This window comes from Eurosta solidaginis, unplaced genomic scaffold, assembly GCF_040869045.1.
Source record: "Eurosta solidaginis isolate ZX-2024a unplaced genomic scaffold, ASM4086904v1 ctg00001269.1, whole genome shotgun sequence".
Classification (NCBI taxonomy): domain Eukaryota; kingdom Metazoa; phylum Arthropoda; class Insecta; order Diptera; family Tephritidae; genus Eurosta; species Eurosta solidaginis.
Window position 1 is genome coordinate 131,738 of NW_027137041.1, and position 26,169 is coordinate 157,906.

At 36.7% G+C, this 26,169-nt stretch overlaps 1 pseudogene; it reads right to left on the reverse strand.

Annotated features, from left to right (window-relative positions):
- Window positions 1-18,443: 18,443 nt before the first annotated feature.
- Window positions 18,444-26,169, reverse strand: part of LOC137236042 (lachesin-like) — a 59,850-nt pseudogene continuing 52,124 nt past the window's right edge.

Here is a 26,169-nt window from a genome sequence, read left to right on the forward strand (position 1 = left end):
GGCCTTTGACTGCAGGGAATGCACATCTACATTTAGCTTCACGAGGAAAATGTTACGTATACGCACTGTAGCCACTTTAAAAGCTTGAAGCAGTTTTGATTTACACAAAGGTAAGCGAGTTCACTTTTTGTTTGCCACTTAGTAAGCAACAAAAATGCTTAGTTTCTCACTGATTTGCGATTACCAAAATACATTTCTTGTTCGATAGTAGACTACCCCCAATACTTAGACGAAATTTACTTCCCACTAAATAAAAAGCATGTGTGTACATATGTGTGTGTATGTATGTATGTTTGAACAAGTAATTCACAAGTACAAAGTGAAAACGGAAATACCAAATGTTGTATTATTTCGCCACACGCCATTTCAAGTTAGACTAGTTAGTTAGCTATTAAGTTGGAAATGTATGTATGTATATATGTATGTAACTAGCTGTAACGGAAGTCGAAATAGTAAGTAATTTGTGCACTTTACTCAAAGGCGTTGAGTAGCAACGAGAAGTGCAACACTACTAAATGTGTTCGAGTGGCATTATTGCTCGTTTATGTTTACAGACAACCTTTTATTGCTACAAATATAAGAACTACCTTTTAATGTTAGGACCTGAGTTACTTATGCTTAATATATGATTACATTAGGGTGTTTACATTTTTATTTCGTTTACAAAAAAATTTGGGTACTACATTAAACTATAAAACTGCAAACGTTTATTAACTCCCATAACGTCAAATTCACACTAATCACCTAAAAGTGCACAAGGTTTTTGGATATCCACTTTTAAAAATAGCCATGCAATTGGTTAAGATTAAGCTGAAATGGTTGAGCTGGAAAATAATTCCATCTTTGCGTAGTAAACCTATCCTTCATATGAGAGCTATGATTCCGACTTTAGCACCACATCAAGCGAACCCTCCTCAAGAGTCGGTGGGAGCGCGTTTGATTCCATATTACTGTGCTGCAGGTTTAGCTGCAGGACTCGCAGCGCCATTGCGCCAGCGCTTTTAGTGTTTTTCTCTCCAGATGTTCTAATACCGCGCTGACGCTATGGTCCTTTGCCGCTGATTTTAACTTCTGAAGGTCAATTTCTATCTCCCCTACCCGTAGCGCTTATGTTTATTTATAAAACTCACGGCATCATTGAGCCACGTCCAACACCTCCGATTCTCCGCCTACACCTTCGCCATTTGCTGCAACTCTCAGGTTCTCGATGTGCTTTTCCCCTGTTTTTAGCGCATCGATACTATTCTTTTACTACTCCTGCCTTAGGCACATTTATATAAATACTACCCGTGCCCACAGATTTCTTCACAAGCTGTACGTGTAACACACCCTCCTATTATAAGGCATCTTAGTAATTTTCCTTCCTTTTTCGCAGACTGTAGGCAGAGTCCTTATTTTTCTAAGCAGGGCTGAACATTAGGGTGGTTACAAGGTATATGTTGAATCTTAATTTGTGTTCTATCTTTCGGGGCATCCTCCTAAAATATGGAAATAGATCAGAAAATTATTATTGCAAAGTTTCAGGACAATTCGATAATGTTAACATGTGCCTCATTGAGGTCAAAGTTAGGAAAAACAGCGAGTTTTCAGAAAACATTTTAGTGTTTCGTCAGTAAAAGCGAAACCATTTATGGAACTTCTCTCGTATATCATTCGATAGGTAATTTTATTTGTATTAAAAGAGGGTGCACCAAAAGATAGAACAAAAATTTAAATTCACCATATACCTTGAAACCACCCTATTGTACATACTAAGGGAAAAATGAGAGGTCGCAGTTTGCACACAGTAAGCACGTGTGGGAGCCGAAGGAGTAATGAACAGCCGCGAACACTTTTTTCGATATTTATACTACATAGAGTGCGTGGATCCATGACACTGGTCCAATGCTTTCTAATGTTTACGATGTGATCTATTTTATGTCGTGTTTTTTGATGAAGAAACAGCGATATAGCCTCGTAATTTTGAGAAGTTTTAAAGGTTGAACCCAGAAAATCTTATGCTTAGAAGCATCTCCTTCATACAGTGCTTGTATACGAAGTCGAATTTACATCATAAACCCAAACGAGTCCTTGATATAGTCCTGATCTTTTTTCTTGCTTCTTCCCGGTCACTGCGACAGATTTCGAATGGTACTAACTTAATAAGAATCGGGACAGAGAGAAGCCTACATCTATGTTGTGTCCAAGGGCATATGGGAATGAATGATGGGAATGAAAAAGCAGATGAACTAGCTAAAAAGGGCGCACCCTTGAAGCTTGCTCCGTAGACGTCCCAATTAGACTGGGCTAGATTAAGCGAAGGCGAAAGGTGCGCATGGTCGACCAAGCGGGAAAGGCGTGGGTTCAACCGCGGGCTGTAAAGTGTCGAAGATTATGTGTAGGTCTTACAACCTTAGACCAAGTTGCTTCTATCATTAAAAAGAGAGGACTGTAGACTCATGACGGGTATTCTGACTGAACACTGCCTTGTGGCATCACACGCCTTTAACTTAGGCTTGGTCAGTGATAGCAGATGTAGGAAGTGCGGGTTGGGGGAGGAAATGATCGAGCACGTTCTGTGCTCGTGCCCTGCTCATGCCAGGCTAAGACTCCAGCTATTAGGAGTGATAGAGCTGTCAGATCTAGAAACAGCAAGAGGCTTAAGTCCTAATAAGCTTCTAGTATTTGCCAAGAGGATGGAGTTATTTTATAACATAGGTCCTGGTTGGTAGTAGGGTTTTACAGTCTGGTGGTTAAACAAACTTCCGGTAATACTACGGACTCATTCAGTCTATGTGAGGTCCTCATGGACCGGCCAGTTCAACTTTAGCTGCCTTATTAAGTCTATTAAGTCTTTGAATACCCACCTCTGGTCTCATAGGGAAATGAACTAGCCCATCATCTATACTTTCTCTTGATAGGGTCCGGGTATTCTGTGAACCGGGCCCCATATCTTTGTCTTTAAGAATAGCTTTGCTCTGTTTTTAATTGGAAGTAGATTCCAATTTATCTGAGTACTAGCAGACCTGACAGACGTTGTTCTGCCCTACCTTTGTTTTTCTGCATAACCTTTAAGAAGGTTTTACATCTTACTTACTCTCCCTCCCTCCCCCTTTTACTAATACTTTTATTCCCTGCCTTCTCTTTTTAAGTGTCTCTTTCTCCCTCTCCATCTTTTCCCTCCCTTTTTTCTGCTCTGTCTATTCCTATCCTATCCGATGGTTGGTTGAGTTTTGCATTGAAGTTTGGTTTAATGTGGCGGGTCCCAAGCCCAGCGCACAATTCGCTCAGCGGGAATAAAAATATTGTTTGCACGTTTATATTGCAATCTGCTTAATCCAAGACAGACACCCGCTTTCAGCAGCTCGTTTTGGTAGACAGACGTTACCAATGGAAACCCACCAGCTTTCCTTTAAACCGAGTATGTCAGAGTGGTCTAGCCAGGTTGTTAACTTCTCACATTCTCACCACAAACTTTCTTTTAAACCGAGTATGTCAAAGTGGTCTAGTCAGGTTGTCAACTTCTCACATTCTCACCACAAAACGGATATTCAGTGGCTACCAAGAGGATACTTGGCCGCAAGCGGCCGGAAGTAGTGAGCTACTTGAACCACATGCAAAAGAATCGCTCTGGCCATTCCCAGATGAATGGTGGTCAGAAGCTTTCACCACTTGCGTGGATTTCTACACACGGCTCTTCGTGGTGTTACCAATTGGCGCCAGTAAGTAAGCAAGTATCTATCACAATCTCTCCGTCGTCGTCTTACTCTATCTCTATCTCAGTTTTTATCTCTTTTTCCCAGTCCCAGTCCCAGTCCCAATCCCAGTCGGTCCCTGGTCCATTTCCCGGAAAAAGTGCCGTAAATACTAATCTAGCCAAGGGCTACTTGCATATATACCAAATATAAGGCAAATCGAGTCATGAATAGAATTTGTTTGAATAAATCGGTCCCTGGTCCACTTCCTGGAAAGAAACTTCACAGGAGCACTCACCGGGTTGCTGCGAAGCTATCCTGTATCCTGTATTTGAATAAAATCGGCAGGGTGGTGTCGGCGTCCATAAGATGCATACAATCTCTCATCCTTCTTTATATGTATAGATAAGCACAGGCCCACTGGAAATTTATTTGAACTGCCCCACCCTAATATACATATGTACCTTCTGGAGCAACAAAACCTTAAGAGCGTTCCAAATGCAAGTTAATCTGCAATACTTGTTTTTGTGCATAGGTTAAAGACCAGCTTGTTGTATTTTTTCCATATTTTTTTTATTTTATTCTTGGTACAAATTGCCATTCAAGTACTATAAGATTAATGGCTGTGGTGGAACAGTTACGTTGATGTTATACATGTAAATGTATTTATGGAGATAGATACGTAGGACAAATGATGCGTAACAAGTTGCTAGACTCTAATTTGCACGCGAAAAGCGCATCAGCAGCTAAACAGTAAAAAAGGTATTTTTGTGTGTGAAGAGATGTAAAAAAAGTCTCTTAAATTAAAATGTATACAACCCACCGATAAGCAAATAACACGATCGGACTGTAATTTAAGCGCTTATTTATTGCTGATTTATTTTAATGAAGCTCCACGTTTTAAAGAAGCTACCAGTGCACAGTGGTCGGTTCCATAGGCCAAAAATTAAAAAAATTTAAGTGAAAAGTTTGTTACCAAATGTGTTGTTGGTGTCTCTTATTAGAACAGCCTTTTAAAAGGTATATTTGTTTTTGTTGTATTCGAACTGTAGTCTTTAAGAATAGCTTCAAAAGTGACGTTATGGCATTAGTTGGTTTTTGCAGTGTGAGCAAGTTAAAAATAAAGCGCAAATCTGAGCTATTTAAAAATACATAAAATATCATTGTATTGAAATAAATAAAAATTAGTATTGAAGTCAAAGGTATTTACTTCATTCGCAAAAAATAATGTTGGTGTCTTTAGCTTGTTGGTTTTTTTTTTTTTTTTGTTATTTGAAATTTGACCAGTTGCCTTTATTAGTGTTTATTTGCACAAATATTTCAATTTCAGCTAAAATTTTAGTTGGGTTCCTCACCGATCTTCACGGGGAACTTATATGTTATTAAAATTCAAAGTTTTCAGATTCTAAAGTGAAGTGGTAATATCAGCTGCCACTTTCTGCCACTAACTATGTTTTGCGACAGCTTTCTGATAGTGTCACCCTGATAAATTATTGTCGTATGTTATATGTGCTCACATGTAACATACGACATTATTTTATGCAGTCGACGATAAGCAAATGTAAACTTTTGTGTGTGTTTGTTGTGTTGTTATTGTTATGTATTCAAGATCTTTTAATAACTTTTATTTCTTTATTTAAACCTATTAAACATTGTATTTGCGATATACACATCTTACCACTTTTTCCCCCACATCTACTTAATTTTTGTATGCTAGCGGTGAAAGTGGGTGGTTGTGGGTCGGTATGAAGGTATCACCCGAACCAATTTTATGAAAAAATAATTCTCACATACTTGTAAAGCCGTGACCAAAGTTTGACGTTAATATCTCTAGTGGAAGTATTTTTGGCCACCAACTGCATATAAGACCGACCAGTCTGCACTGCTAGTAGGTTGGACGGTTGGATATCGAACTTCTTGATTTATTTAATGAAACATATTGAAGAAAGAAGTGCAAAAATTTGAGAGCCGAGGAGATAATCTTAACCCTTACCAGCTTAACATTCTCTGCGAGGCTCTTCATTAATAATTTGCTAAACAGCTTCATCGTTCTTTTCAAAAGAGTGTTGAGCAGGAAAGTTTCGCAGTTATACTTCACCGTTTTATTCGAAACGTGTATATTTTTGATGTATTACCAGCTTATTCCTCGGTGTGGGGCGAGTCCAGAATGTAAGCGTAAGGCAAAATGTTCAGGCGTAATATGTTTGAATGGTATGCTATATAGGCGACTATAGAGTGTAAGTCAAGGGTAAGAGTAGGCGAAATGAAAAAGGAGAAATCGAAAGCGGAACCAAATTCAGGCAGTATGTTATCGATTTGTCATGGAAGTTGTTCTTGTTGTAGCCATAAAGACACTACCGAATGTTTTGTAGAATGTTATCGATGTTGATGATCCTTTGCCAGGTATAGATCTGGTACGCTTCGGTAGCAATCACAAATAAGGAACTAGCCCGAACGTCTCCAAAACGATTTAATATGACCACATTTAACCTTCTGGCTATACCTCCTCCCTCCCCCTATTCCGGAAGGAACTTTAGGCCGCCTGAGGCCTCGCCTGCTAAATTTGTGTATGGTCCATTCATCTTTGTAGCAGTAGTCGCTTTGCTTAGATGCGGTTGACAATTGGGTTTGTGCAGGCTGTGAATTGCGCTTATCAACCCCTTGAGTTATGGAAGTTTAATGTTTTACTCTCTCTGGAAATTGTGAAACAAGTTATAGTCGAGTTTGTCGAACGGCTAGGAGGGTTATTCTTTTAGGCAGTGTATGCTTTAGAGTTTAAAATGTAACCTAGCTTGGAAAATGCAAGACTCCAACAGTCACGATGTACAAGGTATCATAACCATAGATTATCGATTGCAATGTCAATGCCTCCCTTCGATAGGACAATAAGTGCCTCAAGTGGTTTGCTTAGTTTTTCCAGCCCGTAACTGTAATCGAGGATGTACGTGCGACTCGTAAAATAATGATGTGCTCTCTAAGCGCTATTCAATCATGCAATCTAGACAACAACAACAAAAGAATCCTGTAGACGCATTTATAAAGAAGAAGAATATTAACGCTCACACTTCCTCACACTTTTAAACCCTCTCCACACTACACCGAATTGAAGCTCGAAATAACTCACTAATCAGTTCGTGAATTACTTAGCTCCAAATTTGTGCGATTTAGTGATTTCGGCGAGTGCTTAAAGCCTTTGGAGCTCTGCCAGGGAACTGCCTTATGGGAATACATGCGGTGCGGCTCAGTACTAAGGATGACGAGATAGAGTCATCCAATCACTTGATGCATGCCTACCTAGCTTTTGCAGAAAGATGTAAGTATCTCGATAGGAATGTATTTAAGAGAAATTGTGCAGAAAATTTCAAAGCGCGATGTTTGCCTAATCCGGAAGTTTATCATTGCAACGAAGCCATTCCCTTAATGATCAAAAATCAATGGCGCGGTGGAGGGACAAATACAGGTAGCTAGATAGAAAAAAAGGGAAGGAAAAACGGAGAACAAGAAATAGCCGCAGAGAGAGGAGTGCATAAAGAATAAAGGAAAGGGAAAGAGAAGAAGAGGGATCTAGACCGAAGTTAGGGTAGAACAACGTCTGCCGGATCCTCTAGTTTTATTATAATTTTCTAAACAATCTTAATTAGTGCTTCAATTTTATCTCTTCAGGTTTATATGTTTGTGTGATGGTGTTGGGTTTTTTGAGAAGTAATCGATTTCAGTAAGAATGAGGTGCTTCCTGTGTACATAGCATAATACGCGTCCGTATAAAAAATACTAAAGTTCTCACTCTCACTCTAAAATAAAGCTGTATTATTAAGCTGAAATCAAGATTTGAAGGGTATCTCAAACATAAACATTTTTTGCAAAAATACGCAAAAATAAAGGCGTGAGTTTCAAGGACGCGGAAAGCTCGATATGTAAACATACAGGTGTACGTGGAGAGCACGTTTATTATCTTTACGAAATTTTTTTTTTTTTTTATTTTTTAAATTTATAGCAAATCAATAACTAGTCTATATCTCGTCGACAATAAGCTGATAACAAACCGAAAATAAAAGGTAAACAAACTGCGCGTATACTTACACTTACCTTACGCTTACATTCTGGACTCCCCCAAATAGTGAGCAAAGATACTGCAACATCAGAAACATTTTGCAATATATTTTAAACATTATCTTAGGAAGCAAACGTGATACATGGAAAGTTGAGCATACAATTTTTCATAATCACGCTTTTCTTTTCTACATAAGCTCACATAACACAGAATCTTTTCTCAGCAGGATCAAACATAAACAGTGCCTGTCTAGTCCACCTTCATGTTCATAGCAATTGCGATGTGGTTTACAAATAGGCGGATAGCCTACTGGGAAAAAAATCCACGACAAGCATTGGCATACATGCAACCGGAAGATCAGAATAAGTTTGTTGCCAGTCTGTTGATTCTCAAGCTGGCAGGAAGCTACTTAAATGTTTTGCATGTCGCTGTCGTACTTACAAATTGCACTGGCAGAACAAATGCTTTATGCTCTGTTAATGATTTAATGCAGTCATTCACTTCCTTGTTTTAAACTAAGGTTCTTTGACGAAAACGAAATATACATCTGTAAAAGATGAATATATATATATATATATATATATATATATATGTATATATATATATATATACCCTGAATAAAAATTTTGAAATCCACTTCCACTTCCTCCACCTCCTTATAGAAATTTAAATTGGCACCGTCCTTTATTACCAAATAATTTTCTTATTAAAGCGACATTTTAAAAAATGGAAATATATTGAAAAAGGGTGTACACAACAACTTAAAAACGTTGGGATTGATGCCAGACGTACATAGATCCAACATGATGGATTCGTAAAATCATCGATGCACTAATCTAGACCCTGATCATCATGTTTCTTCGCCACGTCTTCGGTTCATGCTCTGACCACGTCTTTGGTCGGATGCGTTTGTCAACAGTCTGATAATCAAAGGAGTACGGGTTCTAATCCCACAGCCCGGAAAAAATCTTTGAAGAGATTTACAAAGTATAATCGAAACAACTGGCGCCTTGTCCGTCTTGATGTCGAGTTCTTTAAATTTTTCCCCAAACTTTTTATAAAATAAAAATTTTAAAGAATGCTTTGCAATCACTACCAACTATCATTTTCAGTTGTTGTTGCTCCTACAATTTTTTTTTTTCGAGTTAGTGGTCTTTTGTATCGGGACGCTTCGTTTTTATAGGAGCTTAAAAAAAATTTACGGCGACGAGACGCACATGCAATATATGACTGACGAATCCCTTATACATTATGCAGTTGACCTTATGCCACAAGGCGCGGCTGAAAGCGGGTGTCTGTCTTGGATTAAGCAGCTTGCAACATAAACGTGCAAATAATATTTTTATTCCCGCCGAGCGAGTTGTGCGCTGGGCTTGGGACCCGCCACATCAAACCAAACTCCAATGAAAAACTCAACCAACCATCGGGTAAGATAGGAATAGACAGAGCAGAAAAAAGGGAGGGGAAAGATGGTGAGGGAGAAAGAGACACTTAAAAAGAGAAGGTAGGGAATAAAAGTATTAGCAAAAGGGGGAGGGAGGGAGAGTAAGATGTAAAAACTTCTTAAAGGTTATGCAGAAAGACAAAGGTAGGGCAGTACAACGTCTGTCAGGTCTGCTAGTACTCAGATCAATTGGAATCTGCTTCCAATTAAAAATAGAGCAAAGCTTTTCTTAAAGACAAAGATATGGGTACAGGTTCACAGAATACCCGGACCCTATCAAGAGAAAGTATAGATGATGGGCTAGTAGTTTTCCCTATGATACCAGAGGTGGGTATTCAAAAACTTAATAGACTTAATAAGGCAGCTTAGGTTACGTTGAACTGGCGGTTCATGGGGACCTCATATAGACTGAATGAGTCCGCAGTGTTACCAGAAGTTTGTTTTAACAACCAAACTGAAAAAACTCTTTTAAAAACCAGGACCTATGTTATAAAATAACTCCGTCCTCTTGGAAAATACTAGAAGCTTCCTAGGACTTAAGCCACTTGCTGTTTCTAGATCTGACAGCTGTATCACTCCTAATAGCTGGAGTCTTAGCCTGGCAATTTTATTTTAGTGCTAGGTTTATGGTATTTTTCTTGATATGTTTAAGAAGTCAAACCAAAATTTCTTTAGTGGCCATTAAGTCACACTTAAAAAGGTCATAAAGTCAATTGGCCTTATGGCAATCCTCATTCGATGACGAGGAAAACTATAATCCACAACCCGCTTAAAGCAATGTGAGAACGATTATGACGTCCAGAGATGTTTAGATACAAGCATCAGGAGCTTTGCAAAGTAAGTGCCGTCGACAGTGAGCCTGCCTGCAGATGAGGACTTGTCGATGATCTGCTCAATTGTTAGCGCGGAATCGGATATAAAGTTCCACTCCTGATTAGTATAATTACTATAGACTATATTCTCAGGATACGCCTTGCTGAGTACTTAAAACAAAATAAACATCGATTCAACGAATTAAAAAATTTGATATCAACATTTTTAACTTTTTATTAGGAACTTACAAAATTAAACTTTTACGATATGAAACTTTCAAAACGCGTAGTTTTATTTAGTACAAAGGAAGAAAATCTGAAACCCCCGTGGAAGAAAAAAGAAATTCAAAAATAAATGCATATTTGCCGAGACTTATAACTTGTGATTTGTTAGGCGTAAACTCATTGCACTACAAAGCTACACACTAAAAAAAATTCAGAAAAATCTAAAACATGGTCGAAAATTGTGAAAGTAGTTTTGCGATTGATTTGCATTGTTTCAGTTACAATATTTACAAAATTGTTTTTTTCAAATTATTAAAAATAAAAAATCGAATTTAGTTGATTTGAAAAAAATAATAAATTATTTGATTTTGAAAAAGTTTCACTTGATTTCAATAAAAAACTCATTTGTCTTGAAAAAGGTTTTATATTAAATAATTTTAAGAAAGTTTCATTTGATTCGAAAAAAATTACATTTGTCATGAAATTTAATTTGATTGGAAAAAAGTTTTATTGAAAGTTAAAAGTTTCATTTGACTTGAAAAAGATTTAAGTTTTTTGAAAAAGTTTTCCTTAAAAAGTTGAATTTGATTCGAAACAAGTTTTATTTACATTGAATAAGTTCCATTTGATAAGAAACAAGTAAGGAAGGCTAAGTTCGGGTGTAACCGAACATAACATACTCAGTTGAGAGCTATGGAGACAAAATAAGGAAAATCAATCTGGGGTAACCCTGGAATGTGGTTGTATAACATGTGTATCAAATGAAAGGTATTAAAGAGTATTTTAAGAGAGAGTAGGCCATAGTTCTATGGATGAACGCCATTTAGGGATATCGCCATAAAGGTAGACCAGGGCTGACTCTAGAATTTGTTTGTACGATATGGGTATCAAATGAAAGGTGTTACTGAGCATTTTAAGAGGGAGTGGGCCTTAGGTCTATCGGTGGACGCCTTTTCGAGATGTCCCCATTAAGGTGGACCAGGGGTGATTCTATAATGTGTTTGTACGATATGGGTATCAAATGAAAGCTGTTAATGAGTATTTTGAAAAGGAGTGATCCTTAGTTCCATAGGTGGACGCCGTTTCGAGATATCGCCATAAAGGTGGACCAGGGGTGTCTCTAGAATGTGTTTGTACGATATGGGAATCAAATGAAAGGTGTTACTGAGCATTTTAAGAGGGAGTGGGCATTAGGTCTATAGGTGGACGCCTTTTCGAGATATCGCCATTAGGGTGGGCCAGGGGTGACTCTAGAATGTTTGTACGGTATGGGTATCAAACGAAAGGTGTTACTGAGCATTTTAAGAGGGAAAGGGCATGAGGTCTATAGGTGGACGCCTTTTCGAGATATCGTCATTAGGGTGGGCCAGGGGTGACTCTAGAATGTGTTTGTACGATATGTGCATCAAACGAAAGGTGTTACTGAGCATTTTAAGAGGGAGTGGGCATTAGGTCTATAGGTGGACGCCCTTTCGAGATATCGCCATGACTCTAGAATGTTTGTACGATATGGGTATCAAACGAAAGGTGTTACTGAGCATTTTAAGAGGGAGTGGGCATTAGGTCTATAGGTGGACGCCTTTTCGAGATATCGCCATTAGGGTGGGCCAGGGGTGACTCTAGAATGTGTTTGTACGATATGGGTATCAAATGAAAGGTGGTAAGGAGTATTTTAAAAGGGAGTAATCCTTAGTTCTATAGGTGGACGCCTTTTCGAGATATCGCCATAAAGCTGGACCAAGGGTGACTCTAGAATGTTTGTACGGTATGGGTATCAAACGAAAGGTGTTACTGAGCATTTTAAGAGGGAGTGGGCATTAGGTCTATAGGTGGACGCCTTTTCGAGATATCGCCATTAGGGTGGGCCAGGGTGACTCTAGAATGTGTTTGGACGATATGGGTATCAAATGAAAGGTGGTAATGAGTATTTTAAAAGGGAGTAATCCTTAGTTCTATAGGTGGACGCCTTTCCGAGATATCGCCATTAGGGTGGGCCAGGTGTGACTCTAGAATGTTTGTACGATATGGGTATCAAACGAAAGGTGTTACTGAGCATTTTAAGAGGGAGTGGGCATTAGGTCTATAGGTGGACGCCTTTTCGAGATATCGCCATTAGGGTGGGACAGGGGTGACTCTAGAATGTTTGTACGATATGGGTATCAAACGAAAGGTGTTACTGAGCATTTTAAGAGGGAGTGGACATTAGGTCTATAGGTGGACGCCTTTTCGAGATATCGCCATTAGGGTGGGCCAGGGGTGACTCTAGAATGTTTGTACGATATGTGTATCAAACGAAAGGTGTTACTGAGCATTTTAAGAGGGAGTGGACATTAGGTCTATAGGTGGACGCCTTTTCGAGATATCGCCATTAGGGTGGGCCAGGGTGACTCTAGAATGTGTTTCTACGATATGGGTATCAAATGAAAGGTGGTAATGAGTATTTTAAAAGGGAGTAATCCTTAGTTCTATAGGTGGACGCCTTTTCGAAATATCGCCATTAGGGTGGGCCAGGTGTGACTCTAGAATGTTTGTACGATATGGGTATCAAACGAAAGCTGTTACTGAGCATTTTAAGAGGGAGTGGGCATTAGGTCTATAGGTGGACGCCTTTTTGAGATATCGCCATTAGGGTGGGCCAGGGGTGACTCTAGAATGTTTGTACGATATGGGTATCAAACGAAAGGTGTTACTAAGCATTTTAAGAGGGAGTGGACACTAGGTCTATAGGTGGACTACTTTTCGAGATATCGCCATTAGGGTGGGCCAGGGGTGACTCTAGAATATTTGTACGATATGGGTATCAAACGAAAGGTGTTACTGAGTATTTTAAGAGGGAGGGGGCATTAGGTCTATAGGTGGACGCCTTTTCGAGATATCGCCATTAGGGTGGGACAGGGGTGACTCTGGTATATTTTTGTACGATATGGATATCAAATTAAAGGTATTAATGAGGGTTTTAAAAGCGATTGGCCCTTAGATGTATATGTGAAGGCGTTCTCGCGATATCGACCAAAATGTGGACCAGGTGATCCAGAAAATCATCTGTCGGGTACTGCTAATTTATTTATACATGCAATACCACTAACAGTATTCCTGCCAAGATTCCAAGGGCTGTTGATTTCGCCTTGTAGAACTTTTTCATTTTCTTCTACTTAATATGGTAGGTGTAACACCCATTTTACAAAGTTTTTTCCAAAGTTATATTTTGCGTCAATAAACCAATCCAGTTACCATGTTTCATCACTTTTTTCGAATTTGGTATAGAATTATGGCATTTTTTTCATTTTTCGTAATTTTCGATATCGATAAAGTGGGCGTGGTTATGGTCAGATTTCGCCCATTTTTTATACCAAGAAAAAGTGAGCTCAGGTAAGTACGTGGGCTAAGTTTAGTAAAGATATATCGGATTTTGCTCAAGTTATTGTGTTAATGGCCGAGCGGAAGGACAGACGGTGGACTGTCTATAAAAACTGGGCGTGGCTTCCACCGATTTCGCCCATTTTCACAGAGAACAGTTACCGTCATAGAATCTATGCTCCTACAAAATTTGAGAAGGATTGGTAAATTTTTGTTCGACTTATGGCAATAAAAGTATTCTAGACAAACTAAATGAAAATGGGCGGAGCCACGCCCATTTTGAAATTTTCTTTTATTTTTGTATTTTGTTGCATCATATCATTACTGGAGTTGAATTTTGACTTAATTTACTTATATACAGTAAAGATATTAAATTTTTTGTTAAAATTTGAATTTAAAAAAATTTTTTTTTAAAAAGTGGGCGTGTTCTTCATCCAATTTTGCTAATTTTTATTTAGCACATATAGAGTGATAGTAGTAACGTTCCTGCCAAATTTCATCATGATATCTTCAACGACTGCCAAATTACAGCTTGCAAAACTTTTAAATTACCTTCTTGTAAAAGTGGGCGGTGCCACGCCCATTGTCCAAAATCTTACTAATTTTCTATTCTGCGTCATAACGTCAACCCATCTACCAAGTTTCGTCGCTTTATCTGTCTTTTGTAATGAGTTATCGCACTTTTTCGGTTTTTCTAAATTTTCGATATCGAAAAAGTGGGCGTGGTTATAGTCCGATATCGTTCATTTTAAATAGCGATCTGAGATGAGTGCTCAGGAACCTACATACCAAATTTCATCAAGATACCTCAAAATTTACTCAAGTTATCGTGTTAACGGACGGACGGACGGACGGACGGACGGACGGACGGACGGACGGACGGACGGACGGACGGACATGGCTCAATCAAATTTTTTTTCGATCCTGATTATTTTGATATATGGAAGTCTATATCTATCTCGATTCCTTTATATATGTACAACCAACCGTTATCCAATCAAACTTAATATACTCTGTGAGCTCTGCTCAACTGAGTATAAAAAGTTTCAAGTGAAAAAAGTTTAATTTGATTTAAAAAAAGTTTCATTTGTCCTTAAAAAGTTTCATTTGATTCAAAAAAGTTTTATTTAACATGAAAAGTTCCATTTGACGTAAAAAAAAGTTTCATTTGACATGAAAAAAGTTTTATTGGATTCGTAAAAAAGTTTTTAGTTTTAATTTGAACTGAAAGAAGTTGCATTTGACTTGAAAAATTTTCATTTGATTTAAAAACAGTTTCATCTGACTAGAAAAAAGTTTCATTTGACATCAAAACGGGCTGATTTGACTTGGATAATTTTTTGTTTGACTTGAAAAAGTTTCATTTGACATAAAACGGGTTCATTTGACTTGAAAATTTGTTTTTTTGACTCGTTCATTTGTTTTAAGGAACGGTCCATTTGATTTGAAAATAGTTTCACTTGAAATGCAAAAAAAAAAATTGTTAGTTATTGAAAACAATACTTACATGAAGTAATAATACTAAAAGCTAGAAAATAATTCGGTAGGTCCTAGGTACTAGTCATCACACTAATCATCAATCTAGGGCGTTGATCAGACAATTAAATAAAAGCGTTGGGCGCGTGAAATTTCTAAAAATGTGAGGCGTAGCATAACCTGATTAAGGTTCAGTTGGTCTTATATATGATTATCAATAGAAATTTGACCTACCTAATTATTTTCTAACTTTTAGTATTATTACTTCATGTAAGTATTGTTTTCAATAAAACCGTTTAACTAAAAAAATTTTTTTTAATTATTTTATTTTCAAGTTTTTAGTCGTTATTTAATGCCTATTATTTCTCATTCTATTTAGTTCATTTAGTGAGTCATTATTACAGGGACTCTTTCCTGACGAGTTGTTTCAATCTAAGTTCTCAATACATAATCCTGGCAAAGACTTTACTCGACTGTGCGCCACGTATGCTTGTCACTCCTCTAACTCCAATATATTTTGATGTCGATTCTACTGGACTGTATGTAATATTTGTTCCAAATGTGAGCCAAATCGGACATCATAAGTCGCTTTCTATTCATGTATGTATTATGTGTTCCAAATATGGACCAAATCGAACCACAAATACGATTCTTTTGAATATCTCGATCTTTGCGCCACCTAGCGGCGAATTTTTTCATAGATCGGTTTCTATTCTTGTATGTATTATGTGTCCACATATGAGCCACATCGGACCACAAATACGATTTTTGTGAATATCTCGACCCTTGCGCCACCTAGCGGCGATTTTTTTCGCAGACCGCTTTCTATTCTTGTATGTATTATGTGTTCCAAATATGAGACAAATCGGATCACAAACATTTTTGTGAATATCTCGATCCTTGCGCCACCGAGCGACGATTTTTTTTTTATTGCATTGTCATCGGTTCTGAACTATATTCCAATTTTCAAGCATGTAGCTTATCGGGAAGTTACTTAAATTTTAATTACAAAATTCTTTCACAACGGCCATGCAGCCGGCCTGTCATGTCAAGCTAAATAAAACCGTTTAAAAATAAAAATAAAATAAAATTCATGTGACTTGAAAAAAGTTTCATTTGACTTGAAAAAGCTTAATTTCATTTGAAAGTTGTTCCACTTAATTTTAAAAAAGGTTTATTTGACTTGAAAAAAGTCTTATCATGTTACGTTAATAAAGAGACAAGATCCGTATTCTCACATTTTCGACTAAAAATTTACAAAATATTTCTTAGCTGTCCTTCCTGAAATACTTACCTTGTTACTAATGGGAAACTAATTAAACCTGCATTATTTTATAATATTTGTTTTTTTTTTAGTGTTTTATTCATATTATTTTATTCCATATCGCACATTTGTTTATGTATACTGTATCTTAATTTATTGTGTTAAATATATTTTTTTATAAATTTATTTATCTCTACAATTTTTCATTTAATATTAATAATAATTTTCCCTTTCTTTATAAGTATCAACATTATTTACAATAACTAAAACTTTGCATAAATGTTGGCTATATATGTATATATATTTACTTGCACATACACACATAGCCATATGCGTATCTATTAGCAATTATGTTTGTATTTGGTTGCATATTTTCATTTATCTGACTTCCATACGTGGCTTCAAAATAAGAAAAAAAGTTTAATAAATTTTCTTACATACATATGCCCATATATATCTAATAATTAAATGATACGTTTATGTGTTTATATCTGTATGATACACATGTATTTGTACTTATTTATATAATAATTGGCAGACCCGGCAGACGTTGTTCTGCCCTAAATTTGGTCTATCTGCATACATTTTAATTAGTTTTTTCCGTCTAACTCTGCCCTCGCCCCTCTACACTTTTTCCTAATCTTTGTATTCACTCCTCCCTGCGTATTTTTCGCTTCATCTATCACCACCTTCGTCTCATACTTTCTCAGCCTCCTTCTCCTTCTCTCTTTTCTCTTCTCTCAAGTTTTTCTCATTCTTCTTCATATCTTATTGCCAGTCCCAGAGGGTGGTATGTATTTTGTTCCAGTCCCATTCCGAGTCTCAGTCCCAGTCCCACTCCGAGTCTCAGTCTTAGTCTCAGTCCCAGTCCTACTTCCCGGAAAAAAGCATCGTAAATACTAATATAGGCAAACTTATATACCAAATTTCAGGAAAATCGAATACGACGTATATAAATAAGTATGTGGGTATTATTAATTCATGTCTTTATTTAGGCTTCGCATGCATATTTATCAGTTTTGCCAGGTTGATGCGGCTAAATCGAATATCACTACTTACTTTACAGCTCTCAGCAAGAGCTCTCATCTGATATCCATAATACACACACATTCTTGGGGCATCCGGGTCCATGTGTTGGCCTATATCTCGAGACCCTAGTCAACGAGCGGTGTAAAACTTACTCTATACTAAAGAATACAGCAACAGCTTCAATTTGATACCCATAATGTAAAAGCACATTCTAGGTGTATACGGGTTCACGTTTTGGCCTATATCTTTTGGCCTATTCTCTGTTTATAGAATATGGATAACAAATGAAAGCTGTTGATGAGTGCTTTAGTAGAGGGTAGTTTTCATACCTATTGGTGACTTGGGTCTGGAGATGTAGGCCAAACGTGGGCACGTGAACGCCTAGACAATGTTTTTACAGTTTGGGTATCAAATTGAAGCTGTTGATGAGTACTTTAGTACAGGGTAGTTTTCATACCTATTGGTGACTAGGGTCTAGATATAGGCCAAAACGTGGATCAGGGTAACACTAGGATGTGTTTTTAGATTATGGGTGTCAAATTGAAGTTGTTGATGTGTGCTATAATACAGAGTAAGTTTTACACCGCTGAGTGACTAGCGTCTCGAGATATAGGCCAAAACGTGGACCCATAGAATGTGTGTGTATTATGGATATCAAATGAAAGCTGTTGCAGAGAGTTTTAAAGTTCATTGTGATATTCGATTTAGTCGCATCAACCTGGCAAAACTGATAAATATGCATGCGAAGCCGAAATAAAGACAAGAATTAATAATACCCACATACCTATTTACATACGTCCTATTCGATTTGCCTGAAATTTCGTATATAAATTTGCCTATATTAGTATTTACGATGCTTTTTTCCGGGAAGTATACCAGAGACGGACTGGGATTAGGACGACTGGGACTGAGACTGAGACTCGGAGTGGGACTGGAACTGAGACTCGGAATGGGACTGGAACAAAATACATACCACCCACTGGGACTGGCAATAAGAGATGAAGAAGAATGAGAAAAAATTGAGAGAAGAGAAAAGAGAGAAGGAGACTGAGAAAGAGATAGAATGAGACGCAGATGGAGATAGATGAATCGAAAAAGACGGAGGGAGCAGTGAATAAAAAGATTAGGAAAAAGTATAGAGGGGTAGGGCAGAGTTAGACTGAAAAAGCTTATTAAAATGTATGCAGATAGACGAAATTTAGGGCAGAACAACGTCTGTCGGGTCTGCTAGTATGTATATATATGGCGATCTCGGAGAAGCTGCATTTAGTTGAGTTTAAGAAACTTATTCAAAATAATTTACTCGAGCTAAATATTTCTTGAGTTTTGAATTTTGGCAGTATATGCATACTTGAGCTTTTATTCCTTCAGCGCTCCAATTATCATTTGCTTTGAGTATCTTTGTTTTCACTGCTGGATTGCAACATGTTACTACATATATACATATATGGTTTTATGCACTGCATGAATGATTTTTCATGTCAAATTTGATATATTAATTTTTATTTTTTTGCTTTTTGCATGAACATGAAATGCATTTCACTTTCGTTGGCTTTTAGCTAGCAATGAAATTTCCATGAATATTTTATGCAAATATTTTTTCTGTTGTAATACTATTTTGAGCTTTTTATTTTGGTTTTTTTTTTGAGTGTTTGAAATATCTTTATCATAGACACATACTTATATGGCTTTAATCATTTTTCCATATTATTTATGCTCTTTATAATATGCCGCGTATCGTAAACATGCATAATCAATATTATTTTATTAATATTCACATTTCTATTTATCTATTTTTATATTTTTTGCTTCAATTTTGATTACATATTTGTTTTTATACTCAATTGAGCAGAGCTCACAGAGTATATTAATTTTGTTCGCATAACGGCAATCCGTAACGGCATAAAGTAATGGAGATAGATATAGACTTCTATATATCAAAATGATCTGGGCGAAAAAATAAATTCATTTAGCTATGTCCGTCCGTCCGTCCCTCCTTCCGTTCGTAAACACGATAACTTGAGTAAATTTTGAGGTATCTTGATGGTATGTAGGTTCCTGGGCGCTCATATCAGATCGCTATTTAAAATGAAAGGAATCGGACTACAACCACGCCCACTTTTTCGATATTGAAAATTTCGAAAAACCGATAAAGTGCGATAAATCATTACCAAAGACGGATAAAGCGATAAAACTTGGTAGGTGCGTTGACCTTATGACGCAAAAGAGAAAATTAGAAAAATTTTGGGCAATGGGCGTGGCACCGCCCAATTTTAAAAGAAGGTAATTTAAAAGTTTTGCAAGCTGTAATTTTTCAGTCGTTGAAGATATCATAATGATATTTGGTAGGCACGTTACTCCTATTACTATATGTCTGCTAAATAAAAATTAGCGAAATCGGATGACGAACACGCCCACTTAAAAAAAAATTGTTTTAAAGTCACAAAAAATTTAATATTTTTACAGTATAAAAGTAAATTATGTCAACATTCGACTCCAGTAATGATATAGTGCAACAAATTACAAAGATAAAAGAAAATTTCAAAATGGGCGTAACTCCACCCTTTTTCATTTAATTCGTCTAGAATACTTTTAATGCCATAAGTCGAAAAAAAATTTACCAATCCTTGTGAAATTTGGTAGGGACATAGATTCTATGACGACAACTATTTTCTGTGAAAATGGGCGAAATCGGTTTTGAAGCCACGCCCAGCTTTTATACACAGTCGACCGTATGTCCTTCCGCTCGGCCGTTAACACGATAACTTGCGCAAAAAACGATATATCTTAACTAAACTCAGTTCACGTACTTATATGAAGTCACTTTATCTTGGTATTAAATTTGGCCGAAATCCGACTATGACCACGCGCACTTATCCGATATCAAAAATTACGAAAATTAAAAAAATGCCATGGTTCTATACCAAATATGAAAAAAGGGATGAAACATGGTAATTTGATCGATTTATTGACGTAAAACATAACTTTGGAAAAAGCTTTGTAAATAGGTGTCACACATACCATATTAAGTAGAAGAAAATGAAAAAGTTCTGTAGGGCGAAATCAAAAGCACTTGGAATCTTGACAGGAACAGTATCGTGGTATTACATATATAAATAAATTAGCGGTACCCGACCGAAGATGTTCTGGGTCACCCTGGTCCACATTTTGGTCGATATCTCGAAAACGTCTTCACATATACAACTAAGGGCTACTCCCTTTTAAAACCCTCATTAATACTTTTAATTTTATACCCATATTGTACAAAACAAATTCTAGAGTCACCCCTGGTCCACCCTTATGACGATATCCCGAAATGACGTCCACCTATAGAACTATGGCCCATTCCAGGGTTACCCTAGGTTCATTTTGCTAAATGGTGATTTTCCCTTATTTTGTCTCCAAAGCTCTTAGCTGAGTATGTAATGTACGGTTACACCCGAACTTAGCCTTCCTTACTTGTTTTTGTTTGATTTTTTATTTTTTTTTTTTATTTTTGCTAATGCCGTTATGCTCCAATTCGTTTACGTTTATTTAAATTGTTTACTGAATCAATAGCTGTTTTTATTTGCTTATATTTTGTATTTCCTAATTATATAATTTTCTTGCTTTGTTTGAACACTAACGAATGCTCCAGCTACAAATTACTTGGGTTATGTCTTCTTACCGTTGTTTTGTTGTTGTAGCAGTTGTAATTGTTGCTCTTCGCGCTTACGTCGCAAACGTTACGAGTAGCGTTATAAATAGCAGTAATATTGTATTATGATAAATGTTTATCGACCGACATCCACTTCCTGGCTCCGTACCGCTGCCCCGCTCTTTGTAAAGCCAACCATTTTGATTTCATGAGCCATCTTCGTGTCGGCTCTCTTTGTACGAGGCTTCGTTTTTGTGGAATCCAGATTGCAGGATAGAACAAAATAGTTGATAGATGTTAATCGCTTTCGGATAGCAAATGGATAAGGGTTAATAAAAGATATCACATTTCGACTGTTCTGTGGAATATCTCTCGCTATGTTGCCAGTTCGAAAACACTATCGTTGAATATTTTCCAAAAATGCCGTACTTCAGAACCCTTTTTTAAAAACATCTTATCTCAGAATTTCGGTAAAGAACGACCAACATAATTTTTTTTTTCATAAACGCTCTATCTAAGGTCAAAACGTATTAAAATAGGTCATTTTTGCAACAAGCGCTGAATAGTGCGTCCTTCAACGAAATCCAGGATAGCACGTTTTTGAAACGAATTCTGAAATACGTTGCCTTTGGAAAATAATTTGATTTCATGGCGATTGCAGTTTTTCTGTGCAAATCGTTTAGGTAATTATGAAGTTTTTATAAAAAGTGTACCAGGACTCCAAGTTTTAGCACCCAAATCAATAATATTATTAAATTGAATTTATTAGTCTACATGAAGGTCAGACAAGATTTCTTGCTAAGTTGACGCATTTAGTAGTTATTCGAGTTTAAAACTTCAATTTAAAATTGTATGTGATTCCCCACACGATTTTTATGGAAAAACTTAAGTCGCGATGAGGCGCCTCTAAGCATTAAAAAAGAAAGCTAAAATTTTTATAAACTATATTTTTGAATGTCTTAAGCAATAATTTCGCCATACCAACAGAAAACAAATATTTTTTTTTGGCCACACTATTTATGTTAGGCTGATTTCACTAAAGCCCATCCACCATAATCCCAAATTTCACAGTTATCATTTTTTCCATGTAATTTGTAAAAAATTAGTTGACACGTATGTATTTATAATTTTATGGAAAAAAATGTTTCCCCCTTTCGTCGAATTTTTAAAATTAAGGATCTCGTACTCTATTACATGACCGCGCCAGTTTCAAGATCAAAATAACTAAAAACAGGTAAGGAAGGTTAAGTTCGGGTGTAACCGAACATTACATACTCAGTTGAGAGCTATGGTGACAACATAAGAGAAAATAACCATGTAGGAAAATGAACCGAGGGAGACCCTGGAATGTGTTTGTATGACATGCGTATCAAATTAAAGGCATTAAAGAGTATTTTATGAGGGAGTGGGCCATAGTTCTATAGGTGGACGCCATTTAGGGATATAGCCATAAAGGTGGATCAGGGTTGACTCTAGAATGCGTTTGTACGATATGGGTATCAAATGAAAGGTGTTAATGAGTATTTTAAAAGGGAGTAATCCTTAGTTCCATAGGTGGACGCCGTTTCGATATATCGCCATAAAGGTGGGCCAGGGGTGACTCTAGAATTCGTTTGTGCAATATGGGTATCAAATGAAAGGTGTTAATGAGTATTTTAAAAGGGAGTAATCCTTAGTTCCATAGGTGGACGCCGTTTCGAGATATCGCCATAAAGGTGGACCAGGGGTGACCCTAGAATTTGTTTGTACAATATGGGCATCAAACGAATGGTTTTAATGAGTATTTTAAAAGGGAGTGGGCCTTAGTTCTATAGGTGGATGCCGTTTCGAAATATCGCCATAAAAGTGGACCAGGGGTGACTCTAGAATGTGTTTGTACGATATGGGTATCAAATTAAAGGTATTAATGTGGGTTTTAAAAGGGAGTGGTGGTTGTTGTATAGGTGGTCGCCTTTTCGAGATATCGCCATAAAGCTGGACCAGGGGTGACTCTAGAATGCGTTTGTACGATATGGGTATCAAATGAAAGGTGTTAATGAGTATTTTAAAAGGGAGTAATCCTTAGTTCCATAGGTGGACGCCGTTTCGAGATATCGCCATAAAGGTGGACCAGGGGTGACCTTACAATTTGTTTGTACAATATGGGTATCAAAAGAAAGGTGTTAATGAGTATTTTAAAAGGGAGTAATCCTTAGTTCCATAGGTGGACGCCGTTTCGAGATATCGCCATAAAGGTGGACCAGGGGTGACCCTAGAATTTGTTTGTACAATATGGGCATCAAACGAAAGGTGTTAATGAGTATTTTAAAAGAGAGTAGGCCTTAGTTCTATAGGTGGACGCCGTTTCGAAATATCGCCACAAAGGTGGACCAGGGCTGACTCTAGAATGTGTTTGTACGATATGGGTATCAAATTTAAGGTATTAATGAGGGTTTTAAAAGGGAGTGGTTGTAGTTGTGTATGTGAAAGCGTTTTCCAGATATCGACCAAAATGTGGACCAGGGTGACCCAGAACATTATCTGTTGGATACCGCTAATTTATTTATATATGTAATACCTGCCAAGATTTTAAGGGTTTTTTATTTTGCCCTGCAGAACTTTTTCATTTTCTTATACTTAATATGGTAGGTGTCACAACCATTTTATAAAGTTTTTTCTAAAGTTATATTTCGCGTCAATAAAACAATCCAATTACCTTACCATATTTCATCCCTTTTTTCGTATTTGGTATAGAATTATGGTATATTTTTCGAAATATGAATTTTCGATATCGAAAAAGTGGGCGTGGTCATAGTCGGATTTCGTTCATTTTTTGTACCAAGATAAAGTGAGTTCAAGTAAGCAGGTGAACTAAGTTCATTAAAGATATGTCGATTTTTGCTCAAGTTATCGTGTTAACGGCCATGCGGAAGGACAGACGGACGACTGTGTATAAAAACTGGGCGTGGCATTAACCGATTCCGCCCATTTTTACAGAAAACAGTTAGTGTCATAAAATCTATGCCCCTACCAAATTTCAAAAGGATTGGTTAATTTTTGTTCGACTTATGGCGTTAAAAGTATCCTAGACAAATTAAATGAAAAAGGGCGGAGCCACGCCCATTTTGAAATTTTCTTTTATTTTTGTATTTTGTTGCACCACATCATTACTGGAGTTGAATGTTGACATAATTTACTTATATACTGTAAAGATATTAAATTTTTTGTTAAAATTTTACTTTAAAAAAATTTTTTTTTTAAAGTGGGCGTGGTCCTTCTCCGATTTTGCTAATTTTTATTAAGCGTACATATAGTAATAGGAGTAATGTTCCTGCCAAATTTCATCATGATATCTTCAACGACTGCCAAATTACAGCTTGCAAAATTTTTAAATTACCTTCTTTTAAAAGTGGGCGGTGCCACGCCCATTGTCAAAAATTTTACTAATTTTCTATTCTGCGTCATAAGTTCAACTCATCTACCAAGTTTCGTCGCTTTATCTGTCTTTTATAATGAATTATCACACTTTTTCGATTTTTCGAAATTTTCGATATCGAAAAAGTGGGCGTGGTTATAGTCCGATATCGTTCATTTTAAATAGCGATCTGAGATGAGTGCTCAGGAATCTACATACCAAATTTCATCAAGATACCTCAAAATTTACTCAAGTTATCGTGTTAACGGACGGACGGACGGACGGACATGGCTCAATCAAATTTTTTTTCGATCCTGATTATTTTGATAAATGGAAGTCTATATCTATCTCGATTCCTTTATATATGTACAACCAACCGTTATCCAATCAGACTTAATATACTCTGTGATCTCTGCTCAACTGAGTATAAAATTAGTTGATCCCTGAATAAGTCTTGCTGATCATACAATTTGGCATTTTTACTCCACTTTTTACCACAATGATCTAAAAAATTGTTAAAGCTTTTTGTTTTGGTGAAAAATGTAAAGTTTTAGGTTCTGCACAAATTTTTCAGGTATCAACGGGTTTTTGTTTTTTAGATATTTGCACTTGAAACTAGTGGTCATGTATCTGAGTAAGTGACTCCCAATTTCAAAAAATCGTAGAAAGCGGTAACAACTTTTTTTGCCAAAATAAAAAAAAAATACGTGTGAACTATTTTTTGAAAAAAAAAAAACAAAAAAACCTTGGAAAATATGATAACATAGAAGTATGTGATTATGGTGGCTGAACTTTCGTGGAATCAGCCATACGAGTATATGTAAATACATGTATCTATGTATACACTTTGTTTACATTCATCAGACACAAACTCACCGTGACCTCATTGTCATCTTCTCTTTGGGTTTTCTTTCCAGGCCTCTCCATTTCTACAAAAAAAGTAAAATATAAACTAATCACAAATATTTATTCATATAAAGATCTTTGTTATTTACAAATTTAATATCTACATTATTTGTATGGACGAAAGTTAACCGAAAAAAAAAAATGGCGAAACGGCCAATTTTTCAAAACACTCCGCAAAACACAAAAAAAAAATAATTTTTTTTTTTCAAAAAACTGTTGTAAAAACGTTGGCGATAACAGTTTTTTTTTGAAAAAAAAAAAATATTTTTTGGGTTTTGGGGAGTGATTTGGTCGAAAAATTGACCCTTTCGCCATTTTTTTCGCAGGCTCGAAAATTATTTTTTTGGGTATGCGTAGTAGAACTTTTTTTCTGAGTCCAAATCCTATCGAAAAATCAATGGCGCGATATCGGTTAATAAATCGACCCAACCTAATCTACGTATAACAAAATAATAAGAGGCCGATTATTTAATCAACATTATTTTAAACGTGTAATTAATTAGCGAGATAGACTCATATTGCTTTACACAATTGGTTTTCTCTGGGCGCGCCCTCGCGATGATATTTCCCGAATTAGTGTGGATTAGGATTAGGACCTCCTTACGTTAATCTGGATCAACCGGCTGAGATTAGTGTGGTTGAATATGCCAAAAGCTTTTGGCAATTTAAGTGCCACGAGCACCGTCCCATGATGGAATTTTGGTTGGTTTAGTCCGAAATATATATGGGTGTTAATGGCGTTTGACGCGGTGGTAGTCATATGTATTTTACGGAAGGCATGCTGTTGGCTGGCTAACAGAATATTTGTCTCTAAATGAATGACATCGGTAGATACGACTCACCATCGTTAGCTGAATTTCCGTGCTTTGTTATTGAGATTATTCTTGCCATTCTTTATTA